At 48.0% G+C, this 7020-nt stretch overlaps 2 pseudogenes; one reads left to right on the top strand and one right to left on the bottom strand.

Moving 5' to 3' along the window:
* The first annotated feature begins 2114 nt into the window (after positions 1-2114).
* Positions 2115-3116, top strand: LOC102764095 (annotated as a pseudogene).
* Positions 3117-6042: 2926 nt separating this feature from the next.
* Positions 6043-7020, bottom strand: part of LOC102774299 — a 1653-nt pseudogene continuing 675 nt past the window's right edge.

The raw sequence follows: 7020 nt of genomic DNA, 5'->3' as shown, positions 1-7020 counted from the left end.
AAGCTGGCAGTCAGACATCCCTCTGGCAGCCCAGGAGCCCTCGGGGGATGTCCACTTGACACCTGGGAGCATGGGGTGCTTGGCCAGCCTGGGTGAGGGGCTGAGGGCCATTTTCAGGATGGCCACACCCCCTTCAGGGAGGGGGGGTCCTGCTGGGGTGCCTGGCAATACTGGGTGAGTGGCTGATGGCTGTTTGCAGGCTGGCCATAGCCCCTTCCAGGTAGGGGTTCTCCCTGGGGTGCCTGGCCATCCTGGGTGAGGGGCTGTGGGCCATTTGAAGGCTTGCCACAGCCCCTTTAGGGTGGGGAGTCCTACTGGGGTGCCTGGCCAGCCTGGGTGAGGGGCTGAGGGCCATTTTTAGGCTGGCTAAGCACCCCCAGCAGGGACACTCACCCCATGAGGGTGTGGCCAGCCTGGGTGAGGGGCTGATGGCTGTTTGCAGGCTGGCCACATCCCCCAGCCACCCAAGCTCCTGGTGGAGGTTGGCTGGAAGCAGGTATCTGGGATTTATTTGTCTTCTATAATTGAAACTTTGTTGCCATGAGCAGAGGCCACAGCCAGCTCAGGGCAGGTGGGAAGCTTGGCTTCCTCCATCACCCAGGCAACCAAGCCTCCTGCTTGCTTCAGCTCCATGGCTGCCGGCCGCCATCTTGGTTGGGTTAATTTGCATATAGTTGCTCTGATTGGCTGGTGGGTGTGGCAATTAGCATCTTTGTCTTTTATTAGTGTAGATGGCCTTTTTCCTTCTCTGCTAGGTGTGATCATCTCGGCCAGACTGATTCAGTCTTGAGTATTGATGGCTAACTTGCTCATAAATAGTTCTGGGCTATAGTCTTTTCCACTTAATCTATAACCCATTTTTCTTTTGCAAGCAAACGATGGTAATGTTAGTAACTATGATAATGAAATACCTAAGTCTGGTTTACTGACAAAGTTCTTAGCTATAAAAGCATTTAATAATCAACAGTCCTCTGGTTTGATTCCAGATCAAAATTGAATTGGTGTGATTTTTTATTTTGGGTTTAGTTACATGTGAAGCCGGCCTCCCCACCCCCAAAACGTTCTAGGACTCTAAACCTGAGGCACAGGATTTGTTTTATGGCATGTTCAGGGCAACATGGCTGGCTCCTAGGCTGGAGCCAACTGCAATGAAAATAGAGTGGACCCAAGGTTCTCGGAAGAGATGAAAGCATTTGGCTACCTAAAGGCAAAGACAGCTTTTCTAATGGTGCCAATACTCTCGTTGTTCAGGTTGCGCAAGGCTTTCCTTCTAAGAAAGATGTCAAACTGTTCTCCATACACTAGCCTCGTTCCTATAAACCATATTCCATCTCACTTCACATCTGACCTGTGCCCAGGTAAATTCTATCCAAACTCCAAAACCCAATTGACAGCTCACCACTTCTCTAAGCTGCTTTAACCAATTTCCTTCTCAAATCCTTTCATCCAAGCAAGAGCTAATATCTTTGTATCAAGTTCATTCAGAGCCCTGTCCTTGCCTTCACCAGGGCAATGGTGACAGACAGCTGTCCTCCAAGGCTAAGTATCTGAAGTTACTTGTCAGGGGCAGATGCCTGCTACCACAGGCACTCAGACTCCAGTCTCAAGTGTCCCCAAAAGTGGTTTAATCTGGCCATGTGGGTGTGAGGGGAATATGGATTGTGGATGATGTGAGCTGTACATCTTTCTCCACCACTAAACCAGAAGAGGAGGGAAAGGAAGATTATGGAGAGTTGCCTTCAGTGGCTGAATTTATAGATAAGTGGCCAGAAGAGGCTGAGCAGGTGAATACCTTTCATCCAGTGCCAAATAGAAGCTTCTGGGAGGCCACAATGAGGATCTACATTCACACAGACATTTCTGTCAGGACTCCCCAGATCCTTCTCCTCCTAGGTAGGAGGTCCATATGATACCCCAGATCCTCTCCTCCTAGAAGGTCCATATGACTCCCCAGATCCTCTCCTCTTAGGGAGACCGATAACAATTCCTCAGATATCTCTCCCAATAGAAGTGCCGAACAGCTCCCCTGACTCATCTTAACCTAGAAAGACTCAAATCGTTGGACACATCACAGCTCAGGAGGTCCAGTCATAACTTCCCCAATTTGGTTCCTAATGTTCCTCATTCACTGCCCAGAACCAAAAGCAGTAAAGCCCCAGAAAGAGCCTCTAGCAAAACTCCACAGTTCAGATATGTCACCTCCATGAAAGAGACCTGGAAGACTAGAGCTCGGTTTCTGACCCTTCTCCACCAGAGAGGAAACAAGAGGGCCAACTCTTCTGATTCCTACCTGTCTCCACCTCAAAGCACTAAGCCTCTGGGAAAGAAGGCTGCACACGTGTATTCTAGGGCCAGTACTGGGTTGGTGTTAACTCACAAACAGCGAGAGCAGCAGAAATTCAAGAAACCATGGTATTTGAAGCATATATGTTGAAACCATATTTCAAGATAAGCCTGGTCGTAAAAGAAACTTGAAAGTTTAGAACAAAGGAGAGAAACATACAAGGACTCAGAGACGTGCTCTATATGCCCAGTGGGGAAAGGGGCTTGTCTAGAGCTGGAAGTAGCAACAAAATCTGACAAACAGCGAGAGCAGCAGAAATTCAAGAAACCATGGTATTTGAAGCCGAATTCTAATATGCTGAAACCATATTTCAAGATAAGTCTGGTCGTAAAAGAAACTTGAAAGTTTAGAACAAAGGAGAGAAACAAACAAGGACTCAGAGAGATACTCTATATGCCCAGTGGGGAAAGGGGCTTATCTAGAGCTGGAAGTAGCAACAAAATGTGGAGGATGCAATAAAGAAAATGCAAAAGCCTCTGGCCTGCTGTATTAATGATAAAGATGTGGATCAGATGCTGAGAGAACAAGAAAGAGAAGGGGACCCTATGGCCAACTTTATCAAGAAGAATAATGCCAAGGAGAACAGGAATAAGAAAGTGAGACATCACTACAGCGGCCCAGCACCTCCTCCCAACAGATTCACCCTCTGTCCTGGATATCACAGGGATGGATGTACAGACGCAGTGGATCTGAGCAGAAGCGCTTTGCCAGGCTTGCCAGCAGGAAGGCGATGGAAAGACTGGCCCACAAGTGGAGTGTTGAAGATGTGTAACTTCTCTGAGGCTATGGGAGTGGCTAAGGGTGGTGGTAGTGGACGTAGGGCAGCCAGCTGTCCAGCTGTAACAGTTGCCTATACTAATAATCAGGGCCCACACACATGAGCAATTGTTGAAGACTAGTTTTGACCACTAGCATTTGAGAAGGCTATTTAAGACCTGACGTTTGGACTGAGGCACCTGTAACTTCTCAGGTGTGGCAACACCAGTGATTGCTGCTGACTTATAGAAGAAACACTGATTTTCCAGCGTCCCAGGGTTTGTTCTTGGTTAGGTTTTTAATAAACATTTATGTTTTAAAAGTTCAGTCAGACTGATTTCTCCTTGACATGCTTGTGGGAAGTAGCCTGGCACTATTCTCAGTGCTGGGTATTTGAAGTGTGTAGCCTGAAGGGTCAAGTGAAGATATAGCCCAGTTCCACCTCCCAGTCAGTGGAATGGTGTCCGCCTGGCCAGTGTCCATGAGGAGCAGGGCAGCACAGACCTGAGTGTTTCCCTCGTCCTTGATGGCTAACAAGCTTTACCAGGCTCTCTGTCCTTGGTCTGACCACAGGCCTTTCCCAGCTCAGTTCTCCCCGCCTCCCTTCCCTGTCTCCCCTTTGCTAGTTAAGCCTCTAGTCTATCCAGGTCCAATGTGAAAACTCACCCAACTGGTGGCCATCAGGTCTTCCCCAGATATAAGTCATGAAGGATATGTCTTTCCCTCTGGTCCCCACATGGGTTTTTTCAATCTAGATCTAGCAAAGAACAGCATAGTGCTCCCTGGGGTGGAGCTGCTACAGTACATAGTCATTCTAGAGGATGACAGATTTCTCCATGTAACTTTTGAGAGTTGAGAATCACAGCTCTCAAACACTGCTACTTGAATATTTAGTTAATGAAACTCCTGTTGAGACAAATAAACCCAAAATGCTCTTTTCCCACCAAAATCCTGGTGAGTGTGTCTCCTCTCCCCCTCCACCAGCTAAAGACATTCACTTGCTGTGACTACAGCCCAGATGTCCCTTCTTTGCCAAATAATCACCTCCACACGGTCATCTGTTCACCTTAAAACCTGTATATTAGTGATAAGAAAAATGAGTCAGATTTCCATGGAGGTCTATAAACTTGTTACAAGTCTTACAACACCTCAGGTCATGAGAATCAATCAGCCCTTCTGAAATGGTTTCACCAGCTGGTCGCCCTCACTCTGCTGGAGAGAGAATCACTGGATTGAAAGCGCCCTTGGCCCCGGCACTGTGAAAACTTGAGTCTGTGCAGAGTGGGGAGGCAGGGTCAGAGAGGGGAAGCCAGCCTCTTCCTGAGAGCTTTCTGACACTAGGTAGCGAGACTACTGGAAGGCTTTCTCCTTTAACTTATGTTTATTTGTGTTACTTGTAGATTCCTAAACTCCCATTTCTCTGGCAGGTCAGAGAAACATTCCCCACAAGATGACAGACTGTGCACTGCTCGACTCAGGATGTTCTAGTTAGGCTTCTGCACTTGCCTGGAGTCCCAGCTGAAGGTGAATTCACTGAAGGCCCTCCCACTGCAGGAGTAGCTGGGTTGCTGCACCACCTTGCTGCAGGCGAACGTCTTGTTAGTGACTTCAGCTGAGTCACAACTTTAGTGTACCAACTTCAGGTGCTTGATTATAAAACAGAACACAATTGAGGAGCCTGAGCTTTTAAGATCTGAGACAGAGGATAAAGGAGGGTCCTAATGCCAGGCAAGATGGAGAACTTGTGCTCAAACTCTGCTTGACATCGGTAGAAGCAGCCTCATATGGGGCTGCTATCAGGTGGACATGCTCAGCACCAGATGCTTGTTTCCATGTTTCTCAATGAGTTGTTGGTCTGTGATTTCCACCTAGGTTTTGAGGCTTGCACTCAACTTAGAACACCCCAAATCAACCCAACTTCAGCCATGTTACCACCCCACATGACTTCTAGATGTTATTTCACATCCAAATGTGTATTTTCAGTTCCTGTTTTACCCAAAACATTAAATGAAAGAACAATCACTTTTTAAAATATATATATATTTTTTATTGATTTTTAGAGAAGAAGGGAGAGGGAGAGATAGAAACATCAATGATGAGAGAGAATCATTGAATGGCTGCCTTCTGCACTTCCCCACTGGGGATGTAGCCTGAAACCTGGGCATGTGCCCTTGACCAGAATTGAACCCGGGACCTTCAGTCCGCAAGCTGATGCTCCATCCGCTGACCCAAACCAGCTAGGGCACAATCACTTTTGATGTGCGACCACTGAAGTCTCTGCTTGGTTTGCTTAATGGTCAACGAATGATTGAACAGAGACTTAAATGCTTTCATCAACATAAGAAATGTCCAAACCTGTAGAGAATTTTTGAGTTTATTTGAGTCAAAACAAGATCTCAAATACTTCAGCAAATAACAGTTTTGTGGTTTCTTTTTTTTTTCTAAGAAACACACTTTAAGTAATGCTAGTTTAACCAATGGAGAAAAAACTTCTTTCAAAATATACAATTTCTATTACAGACTAGAAGGCTAATATTAAAAAAAACTAGCGGCCCAATGCATGAACTCCATGCAAGAGTAAGTCTTCCTTCCCTCGGCTGCAGGCACTGGCTTCCCTCTGGCACCCGGGAACCCGGCTTCCCTCGCAGCCCTGGCTTCCTCCAGAAGGACGGAAGAATGTTCAGAAGGATGTCCCTTCCAATTAGCATATTATGCTTTTATTATTACAGATAGTTGTAGGCCAAAAAGTTTACTTATATGAATGACAGGCATCATGTGATCCCTTTGAAGCACAAAAGCATCGGATGAGATCTTTTGCTCAATCCATGACCTTCGTAATTTGTGAGATTTTGATAAATTCATAGAGCTTGACACTCAGTCTTTAGATGAAGGTATATCCAAGGCTTCTTAACCCAGATTTCCAGACGGGGAAACCACTTAATTCAGAATCTCAAGTGGGATTTATGCCTTGCCATGTAGCTATCCAGTGTCTGCCAGAAGCTTAAGAACAGCGGCCTGTCCGAGTGGCGTTTGGAATAGCTGAGTTCTAGCACTGTTACTTCCCACTTCTGAACGCTGGGGTCTAGAGGAATGTGCTCATATTGGAGATGGGAGGCTTTAATTTTAACAAACATGTCCACTAGCGATCCATCAGGCAAAAGCCATGGCCACCCTTTGAACTGCCAGGCGGGACCGTGCACGAAGACGGCCACGACCCGGTCCCAGTCCTGAAGCGTGAGTTTCAGGGGCTGCTCCACGACTCTCTAGGGCACCATGAGGCCGAGCGCGGTGCCCTGGGCTGCACCCGGTCCTTTCTTCTCTGTATCAGCATTTCATTCTCTCGTCGGCAGCCCTGTTTCTTCTTCTCATCGGATGAGACAAACGTCAGGGCCTGCAGGAGGTCCTTGGCATTCAGCATGGTGAGAAGAGAGGTGGCGGCCGCAGGGATGATGATGATGGGAGTCCGAGAGCCTTTCTTCTGATTCAGGGGAGGCCTGGCCTGAGAAACGGGCCTGGGCACCGGCACTGGCTGTGCCGCGGAAGTCTGAGTTTCATGGGCCGCTGCGCCCTCCGCCACGGACTCCAGCGTCATCCCACGGTAGGTGCCCCTCGTGTCAATGTGGAAGCCTCCCGTTTCTTGTTTTCCTTTGAATCGTTCCTGGTCATACCTGTCGTAGGCAGCCGGGATAGGCTGTGTGGTAGGCCATGTGGGAGCCGCAGGTGCTGCACGGAGGGCCAGTCGCTTTTGAGGTACCTTTTTTTCTGGCTTCGACGGCCTGAAGAATTGCAAAAACATCCTTGGCAAAGGCCTTGCCCTTGCTCTGTAGGATAGTCGTGCGTGTCCTCCCCACTCTCTCTCTGCTGACGATTTCCCGGGTCACGTGCACGTCGGGGTCCACAAAGCTCCTCGGTTGGAGAGC

Source organism: Myotis davidii, unplaced genomic scaffold (genome assembly GCF_000327345.1).
Source record: "Myotis davidii unplaced genomic scaffold, ASM32734v1 scaffold79, whole genome shotgun sequence".
Taxonomy (NCBI): Eukaryota; Metazoa; Chordata; class Mammalia; order Chiroptera; family Vespertilionidae; genus Myotis; species Myotis davidii.
The sequence above is the reverse complement of the archived record's forward strand: the minus strand, read 5'-3'. Positions and strand labels throughout refer to the sequence as shown.